Genomic DNA, 9,578 nt, shown 5'->3' on the forward strand with positions numbered 1-9,578 from the left:
AATCACTTTGTTGTCTAAGAATAACAAACTTAATTATAGTAACATAATTCCATTCTGGCACCTGGAGAACACAGTCTAAATAATGCTATGTTTAGAGCACCAAATAGTGTGGTTTTAAGGGTGCTTCTCTGCTACTGTGCTCTGAGCTCACAGGGGTGCATATGCACATCTCTTCTGTTCTTTGTCTCCCGGCACCAGGCCAGTACTTGGCCCATGGTACATTATCAATAATTGTCTGTGAGCTTAATTTAACTCAATGTGGAAAACAAGTCTATCTTAATTTTCATTACAACCTTAAATTAGCTTTCCATCTCCCTAAAGAAGGAAAGATCATAAATGGAGTGAAAGAAGAATAAAGTGGGAGGAAATAAGATAATCAGGTTTGCAATTATTTCAGTCTGGGCTAATATTTACTAAGTGCACATTAATGTTCTAAGCAATTTTCCAGATAGGTAGGTACTCATTTAACCTATTTGAGAGATGAGAAAACTGAGGCACAAAAGTCACAATGCAGGATTTGATCTAGGTAATGTAATTGCAAAGCCTGTACTCTTAACTGAAAAATTAGCTTCCACCAGGATATTATGATATCAAACTAAGTTAGAAAAGTCATTAAGGGAAAGAACAAGTTGTTTAAAGAATATTGACAAATTTTACATATTTATATAACATCAAAACAAAGTCGAGGATTTGACAATAATAATTCTGCTTCAAATGCTTTTCACTGGGAGTTAATCAAGTATAACAAATTCAGGACTATAGGTGAACTCTATATGAGTTACCACTTGACATGAACCCATATGTATATTCATTCAATAAACTCTGAGCAGCTACCATGTGCAAGGCAATGTGCTAGTGATGTGCCCAGGAAGTACAATAATGGCAACCAAACCATCTTCAGATGTGATGGGCTATGAGAAGTATATGAACAGCTGCAGTGTAAAAGACTAGTACGGACAGCATGATTTGGGAAAGGGAGAGAGTTATTCCCCCTGTGGGGAGCTGGACATGTGGAGATTGTGGGTCCACTTGCAGCAAGAAAGCAAGGAACATTCAAGGGAAATACACAGTAGTGTAGTTCAACTGGTGGATACAGTGCATGAAACGGACGAAGGATTTATAAGACACTGGGCCTGTGGCTGAAGACCTTGAATGCCAGGACCAGGCAAGGAAGGGGCGTGTGTTATGGGCATGGGTGTGTGTGACCACCTTATCTTTTATGTATTATTTTTCTGTCTTCCAGCCTCCTGTCAATCATCTGTTTATTTTGTGATGTGTGCATAAACGCAAATACATTGTAATGTGATGGAAACAACAAAGACTTTGCCATGAGATAGCCCTGGGTATGAATCCAGACTCCATCTTTCTCTAGATCTATGGTCTCAGAAAAATTACTTGATATCCTTGGCTCCTGATTAGGGTAATACTAACCTGCAGAATTATTATCAGGACTAAATAAGCTCAAATCACTGTGTCTTGACTCATAATTATTATTGAATATATATTACTTACCTAACAATATGACTATTATCCTGCAATCAATGTAAAGCTACTACAAATTTTTAGGCAATGGAGTAGCACATGTGTGACTACATCTTGGTTCTGATTTCCATATAGAGCAGAAAAGAGGCTTTATATTTTGACTTAACTAAAGAATTCATCACTAGCTAGTGGTATATATTATTTAGTGCACTATTTCTATTGCTGTTGCTCAGATTTGAGGAGCACAGGTCATTCTGCAATCACATTACGAGCATCAAGAATTTAAGGATATTTGGTCTGATTCCCTCCCCTTGAGCTAGGAGTGGTCAGGGCCTGCTAGTCTTCTGAGTCTGAGAGGCATGAGGGCTGTTTAGAAAATATCGTTGTTACTCAAATACCATCTTCTACTTTCTTCCTACTTCTTATTAACAAAGATGCCCATGGAAATTGTGACAACTAATAGGAGCAAAATACCATTGGCCTATTATGTGGGGCATTCTGCTGTGCCTTTTTTGGTTAAATGTTACATTTATACATGTACACAGTCAGGATAGATAGATGGCCACAATCTATTCTAATTAACACTTCTCTCTAGAATATCTAAAAAGGAAAAAAATAGTTACAGTCTCAACATTATGAAGCTCCTGCCTGAGTTGAGGAGAAAAAATTAGGGGTGTGGGTGGTTGAGAAATTAGGACACATGAATCTTATGACGGAAAGAGAATTTTCTAGGCTACCGATATAATTTCCATATACTGAATGCCTACTTTCCGATTTCCTCCCTATATTTTTACTTCTAAGCTTAACTGAAAGATTTATATCAATGTATTTCTTTAAGAGCTCAATCCTCCAAAGACTTCAGGGGTATATATTCCTTTTTTTCTTATGGTTTTAAATTCCTGGAATTTTTTCTTCAGAATTGAATTGAGTAAGCCACTTATCACTCCACGCTTTTTAGTCTGTCCAAGTCAGACCGAGCACTCTTTTGTGACTGCCCCTTCAACACCCCAACTATCGCTGTGTCAGCAGATTTTATCCTCTTAATGCATATGCCCTCTTTCGGGTCATTGATGTATAAAGTGAACAAAAATCATCCTAATATTTATCCCTGTAGCAGTCCATTAGTTAGCCCTGACCAGTTAACATTCTCAATTATCTTCAATCTTAGTTACTCAAACTATTCCTTCCCCTCCTTCAAATATCTCATTCCCTCACACCATAATTGCTGCTGACATTGTAAATCTATTTTTTTTACTCTATTATATTAAAAAAAAGTCTTCAATTCTAGGGAAAGTATGTGTTCATTGCTCCTATTCCCTCTAAATAAATGTTTCATGCCACCTTGTTCAAGAAAATCTTATCAATTATATAATACATGGCCTCTTTTAATGAAAAAACATTATCTCTTTAGTTTAATACGCTAATTTTTATATATGTTCTTATTCTCTCTTTAGCTTGTCTTTTAGGAAAAAATACTTTTTTGTATATTTTACTTGATCCAATTTGTACATAAGCTTTATAATTCAAAAGCTTAGCACATTTTTTAAGCATTTTCAATATATACTGATTTCATATTTTAAGATGGTAATATATTTTGTGTATTAATGACATTTGACTAAATTGATTGACAAGCTATGGAAGTTAAACTGTTTCCTGGGAATCAAAATCGTGGACTATATGAATGCTTTCGTCAGTGAGCCATTTCCAAAGATGAGTCTATCATGCATGTATTAGTCAGGATTCTCCAGAGAAATAAAACCAATAAGATAGATAGATAGATAGATAAACAGGCAAAAGGGGATTTATTATTGGAATTTATCTACTTGATTATGGTGGCTAAGAAGTCTCACAGTATGCCATATGCAAGCTGGAGAACCAGGAAAGCTGATGGTGTGATTCAGTCTGAGTCTGAAGACCTAAGAATGCTGAATAGGGTAGAGTAGGAGGGGAGCTTTGTGTAAGTCCCAGAGTCTGAAGGCCCAAGAGCCTGGAGCCCTGATGTTTGAGGCATAAGAAGATGGATGTGCTCCAGAAGAGAAAAGGTATCCCCTTCCTCACCCATTTTGATCTATCTGGGCCCACAAGGAATTGAATGGTGCCCACCCACATTGGTAAGGGTGGATCTTCTTCATTCAGCCTACTGATTTAAATGCTAATGTTTTCCAGAAACACCCTCACAGACACACCTAGAAATAATGTTTTACTAGCTATCTGGGTATCCCGTTTAACCCAGTCTCTTTTACACATAAAATTAGCCAAAATAACATGACAACTGCAAATTGCTTGACTAAGAAACCTTGCCTGAATTTTATCAGTAATGAGCTTGAAGCATCAACTTATCTCTAGAGATTATACTCCTATAGGTGACTAAACCAAGCCAAGAAGTCCCTCGTAAAAAATTTTGACTTGACAACTTTTTTTAGTTCTGAATATTGTGAGCTACCTGTTGGTGGTGCTCTTAAATTGCAGGATCCATCCACTCTTAAGTGTGTTTATTAACCTCCTGAGTATCAAGATAACAAATCTGTATCATAAAACTTATTTTGACTATATTAATCAATAGTCATGGAAACACTATAAAGACTGCTCATATCTGTTATTTTCAGATATTATGTCATCATCATTATCACATAGATAACACAGATGACTTTAAGTTGGGTTTAATCATATTGATTCTGATTGTGAAGAAATAGAAATCACAGCCACTGCCAGAAGGCCGTTACATTTAAATTTTAGGTCTCATCTAGTTAATGTCTACTGCTGGAAAATCTACTAAGAGAGTAGAGAGTTTCTTTATTCTGATCAGATTTTTTTTAAATAGCTACAATAAACTAAGCCATTTTCAGGGTAGAGTTGTCATTTTATAACTTGAGAATTAGGCCTCCAGAGAGCCTGAAAGCTAGAGCTGCTAGTGCTCATGTGCTCAGGAAATGCCCTTGGAGTCTCTCATCTCACAGCAAATACTCAGCAACATGCCTATATCACTACCAGTTACTTACACCTCACGGAAAGACAGGCTCACAGCCAGATTTTCCATTATGGATAAAAGGGTCTCGGAGGGTATTCAAACAAAACAAAACAAAACAAAAAAACTGGGATGCATCTTGAAGGACTTAATGGCATCCCCACTCTGATGGGAGAGTATTATTAGTATGCAGACATACACTTGGGAATTGGGACCTCGGTCAGGAGTGCGCTGTGCTTCTTGCATTGTAGGGCCAACTTCAACTTCAATGCAGTTATGTTTCTCTATCATTATCGACAGAAAAGTAAGTTGTACTACATTATTTATTTCCATTGGCTTCTTTCTGTCAATCACATTGTCATCTCCCTTGTGACAAACTTGCAAATTTTCTTCCTTTTAGGCGAGCAAAGAAATGGACATATGGATGTCTTTGGCATCTTTACAAAAGCAAAATCATCAGCAGCCAGTGATAATGGTTAGCCATTGTCCCTGTCATGCCTAGGAAGAGATCCTAACCTGAAGCCTTCTACATGGTTCACTTGTTCTTAAACCCTATCTGTGGTAAACCTGGATGTAAGTACATATGGCTTAAACAGATTCTATCTTAATTTGACAGTATGTAACCTTCTTACCTTCAATGACTATAAAAATCTGTAACTGCTTCCTAGAACAGGTAATTCATTTGTACTGCACCAGCCATATCTTATTAATTTACCACCCAGTCCCTTCCCTCCCCTCCCCTGTTAGACACCATCCCTAGCACAGCAACTCTAAAATAATACAACACGCTTGACATGCTCTGACTCGGGTGTGGCAAAGGCAATATATGTAACCTAAACATTTACCCCCATAATATGCTGAAATAAAATAAAGAAAAAAATGACACAAAAATGGATGCTTAACAGTGGCTGATTCACCTTTTGGTATAAATAGCAACTTGTGATTATATATATCTGTATATCTTTGATGCTAGAGAATTCAATTTTTCATGTGTAATTTTTATGCATTTATGTGCAAGAAGGTCCAGATTATATTTCTTATAAATTTTCCATTTTGTTTCTATATGGTACACTTGGGACTATCCATTAACTCAAATTAAGTAGCTTTCTTTCTTTTTTTCCTAATGTATCTTACAATATCTTATAATTTCTCCTGGTACTGATTTATAATGAGAATTTGATTAGCAGACAAAAAGAATTTAATATTTTCTACCTCACTAATAATAAAGAAATAAAAATTAAAATTAGATATTTTTAAACTATCAAATTGACAAAAATTAAAAGCAAAAAGTTAATATATGGTATTGGAAAGTATATAGTAAAGAAATATTCTCATTTGCTGAAGGTAGTAATTTAAGTTGGTACAATTTTGTGGTGTGAATTCTAACAATGTTTATCATGATTCTCAAAAATATTCATGCTGTAAACTTACCCAGAAATGTTCTAGGAATTTATTATTAAAATTATGAGAGACTTACATATAATTTCATTCTAACAAAATTTTACATTATTTTATATATTATATACATATATTGTACAATATAATTATAATAGTAACTCTTATAAACAATCAAGATTTCTAAAGAATAGGGCAACGATTGCTTAAATTATGGTATATTCTTATGATGGAATTCTTATACTCAGCTCACTTCTTTTTTTTTTTTTTTTTTTTTTTTTTTTTTTGAGACAGAGTCTCACTCTGTTGCCCGGGCTAGAGTGAGTGCCATGGCGTCAGCCTAGCTCACAGCAACCTCAAACTCCTGGGCTCAAGCGATCCTCCTGTCTCAGCCTCCCGAGTAGCTGGGACTACAGGCATGCACCACCATGCCCGGCTAATTTTTTCTATATATATTTTTAGCTGTCCATATAATTTCTTTCTATTTTTAGTAGAGATGGGGTCTCGCTCTTGCTCAGGCTGGTCAGCTCACTTCTTTTAAAGCTGCCAGTCCCACTCCCATGGTAATTCATTTATCCATTAATCCATGAATGAATTAATCCATTCATGAGGGCAGAGCCTTCATGATCCAATCAACTCTTAAGGCCCCACCTCTCAATACTGCCACATTGGAGATTATATTTCAACATAAGTTTTGGAGGAGACAAATATTTAAACCATAGTAAGAGTAGAGAGGAACAAAAGTTTGTTCTTCCCATACATGTGCCTATAGCTATTAGTAGAGATATATACATAGAGACCAATAGATAGAAATATAAAACACTAAAAAGTTATCAGTGAAGTCCTTACTACTTCCTAGCTGTGGGCGAGTGCCAGCAATCCTTGGCGTTCCTTGGCTTGCGACAGCCTGGCTCCAATCTCTGCCACTGTTTCAACGTGGTGTTCTCCTGTATGGCTGTGTCTCTGTGTCCAAATTTCCCTCCTTTTTATATGGACATCATTCATATTGGATTTAGGGCCACTCTAATCCAGGATGACCTCATCTTAATTACATTTGCACAGACCTTATTTCCAAATGAGGTCACATTCACTGGTTCCAGGTGGACATAAATTCTCTGGAACAGTACTCTACCTAGTACAAGTACATTCTAGTATTTCTCCTTGTATATTGTCCTTTTTGTTACACAGACCTATGGAGTCATAGAACTTATGTTATATTGCCACTAGGATTTAAGAGTGAAAAAACAAACCAACTTGTTTCCTTAATTAAGTAAGCAAATATTTATTCATGAATATATGCTATGTGTCACACACCATCTTAGACACAAGGATGTGTCTGCCCTCATCCACATGAAGTACCTGACCTCATGGGGCTTATATTCTAGTGTGGGGCAAGAGATAAACAATAATCTAGTAAATAATTAGATAACATCATTTCAGATATTCAGAAGAAAGTAAAAATAGGATGAAGGAAGAGAAACTCACTGGGAGTGGTATCACTGAGGAGGTGACATATGAGCAGAGACCTCAGGGTTGACAAAAATCCAGCCACATAAAGTTCCAGGTAAAGATATTTGATGGAGAAGTCACAGTCAATGCAAAGACCTTAAGTGATGACACATCCATGACCTATTCGAAGAATTTCAAAAAGTTAAGTTCACATCGAATATAGTAAACAAAGGGGGAAATATAGGTCGTGAAGCCAGAGAGAAAGACAGGGGTCAGGTTATGCGGGTTCTTATCATGCCAGGAGTTCAGATTTTATTCTAATTGTAAGAGGAAGTCACTGGAAGTTTGTAAGTATGAGAAAGGCATGATCTGATTTCAGCCTTCAAAACTATTATTCTGCAAGTAGTTCTTGTAACCATTCTCCATGACTCGTGACGAGTTGCGGTCTCCATGAATGTCAGGACAGTCTGGGTTACATTGAAATAACAGATATAAACTCTGAAATTTCAGTGGTATAACACAATAATGATTTTCTCCCTCATATAAAGTCTGACAGAGGTCAGGAGTCTCTCTTCCATCCTGTAGCTGCATTTAGAACATGTACTCCCCAAAGATGTGAAGGCCGTGAAAGAAAGAAGACTGGAGCATTATGTAAGATATGTTTAAAGGCCAGACCTAGAAGTGGCTCACATGGCAACTGCCCACTTTCTGTGGACCTGAACTCAGTCACATGGTGCCAAACACCCAACAAGGGAGGCTAGGAAATTGTGTCTTCTTGTGTGTCTAAGAAGAGGAAGCAGATGTTCTTGCCAAACTGCATAAAACAAGGTAACTCTGACTTACTACGTTTTAGAAGCAAAAGAACCTAGCAGGCATTCCACTGTTTCCGTTCCATTCTTTAGGAATGGTGACACAATACCTTCAGTTCTTTCCTGGGTCTTGGCATCAACTAGCAACCAGGAACTTCATAAATCTGATATAGTTCCAACCTCCCCACAGACCTCCTAATCTACCTGGGCTCTTGCTACAGTGAAGATCTGTTCTTTTGCCATTTTGGATTAGATTTGCCTTACTTTGACACACTGAAATAGCCTATGTCAAAGAAGTTTTTCCAGGACAGGATCTAGGATGATATATACCCCATACAACTCAAACCCAAAAGATACGCACTTGGCATGGGCAGAACAAACTACAAGCAGTGGACTCTTTTCCTCCATTAAGTGAGAAAATTGATATAGTGAGAGCCACTGATTAGTCACCTCCCTGATTCTTCTTTATAGTCAGCAAAATTGCACTTCTCCCCCAGTTTTTTCTACATGGCTCCTTTTTCCTCTGTGAGAATGGGAAACTTCCCATTTCAGGTTCACAAAGGGAAAATTATAATTATTATGACTTATGAGGAATTTGTCTCTAAGCCAGTAATAATACAAATGCTGGTGATACTGACAGTATTTACTGATTACTATAATTTTTTTTGGCCAAGCATTGCGGTAAGTTATTTAGAATATTTTTTCTTTTAACCCTTACCATAAACTTATGCAGTAGGAACCATTCAAAAGTTGTTAGAACTTTCCAGTCACACACTACTTAACAGTGAGCTAGTATGCAAGCCCAGGAGCTTCTGACTCCTAATCCCACGCTATTAATCATGAGAAAAGGATAAAACAGATCCTGTTTTTACTTTGACCCATCAATATACAAGTGTTTAGGTTAAAAATTTCATAACTCTTCACTAATTTCACTAATATCTGGAGATTCTAGAGTCTATAGTTTGAGTCTTTTTATGAGAAGCAAATCGAACATGTACTACTACCTTCTTTTTCACTGTAGAGCTACCAGACATAAATGTTCCGAAAAATTCCATGTGCCATGGAAATATGAGCACTTGCTTCCTTGGGCCCCACAATGCCTTTTCAGACAGTGATGCCCCCAAATTGCCACTGCCTGTTATCAGCCCTCCCAGGTCATGTCTATTTGTCATTGAATCTCTTATATTGCTTTGTAAATGGTATGCTTTCAATCAATGGTTGTTAAATTAGTAAATTCATAATTCTTTACTTGCCTAAATGGTTGAAAATACACAGGAAGAATATCAAGTGTCGATATCTTTTGAAAAGACAACATGATGCTTTTGTTCGTATTCAGAGTATTTTTTTGTTTTTTCCCATTATGCATATAATGCATGATCATAGTGGAAAAGATAGAAAATACTGATATGTTTTGTATAGATTATATATATGTATGCACATATAAAATGGGCTTCTGCTGGTACATAGTTTTTAATTTT

This window comes from Eulemur rufifrons, chromosome 18 (assembly GCF_041146395.1).
Source record: "Eulemur rufifrons isolate Redbay chromosome 18, OSU_ERuf_1, whole genome shotgun sequence".
Taxonomy (NCBI): Eukaryota; Metazoa; Chordata; class Mammalia; order Primates; family Lemuridae; genus Eulemur; species Eulemur rufifrons.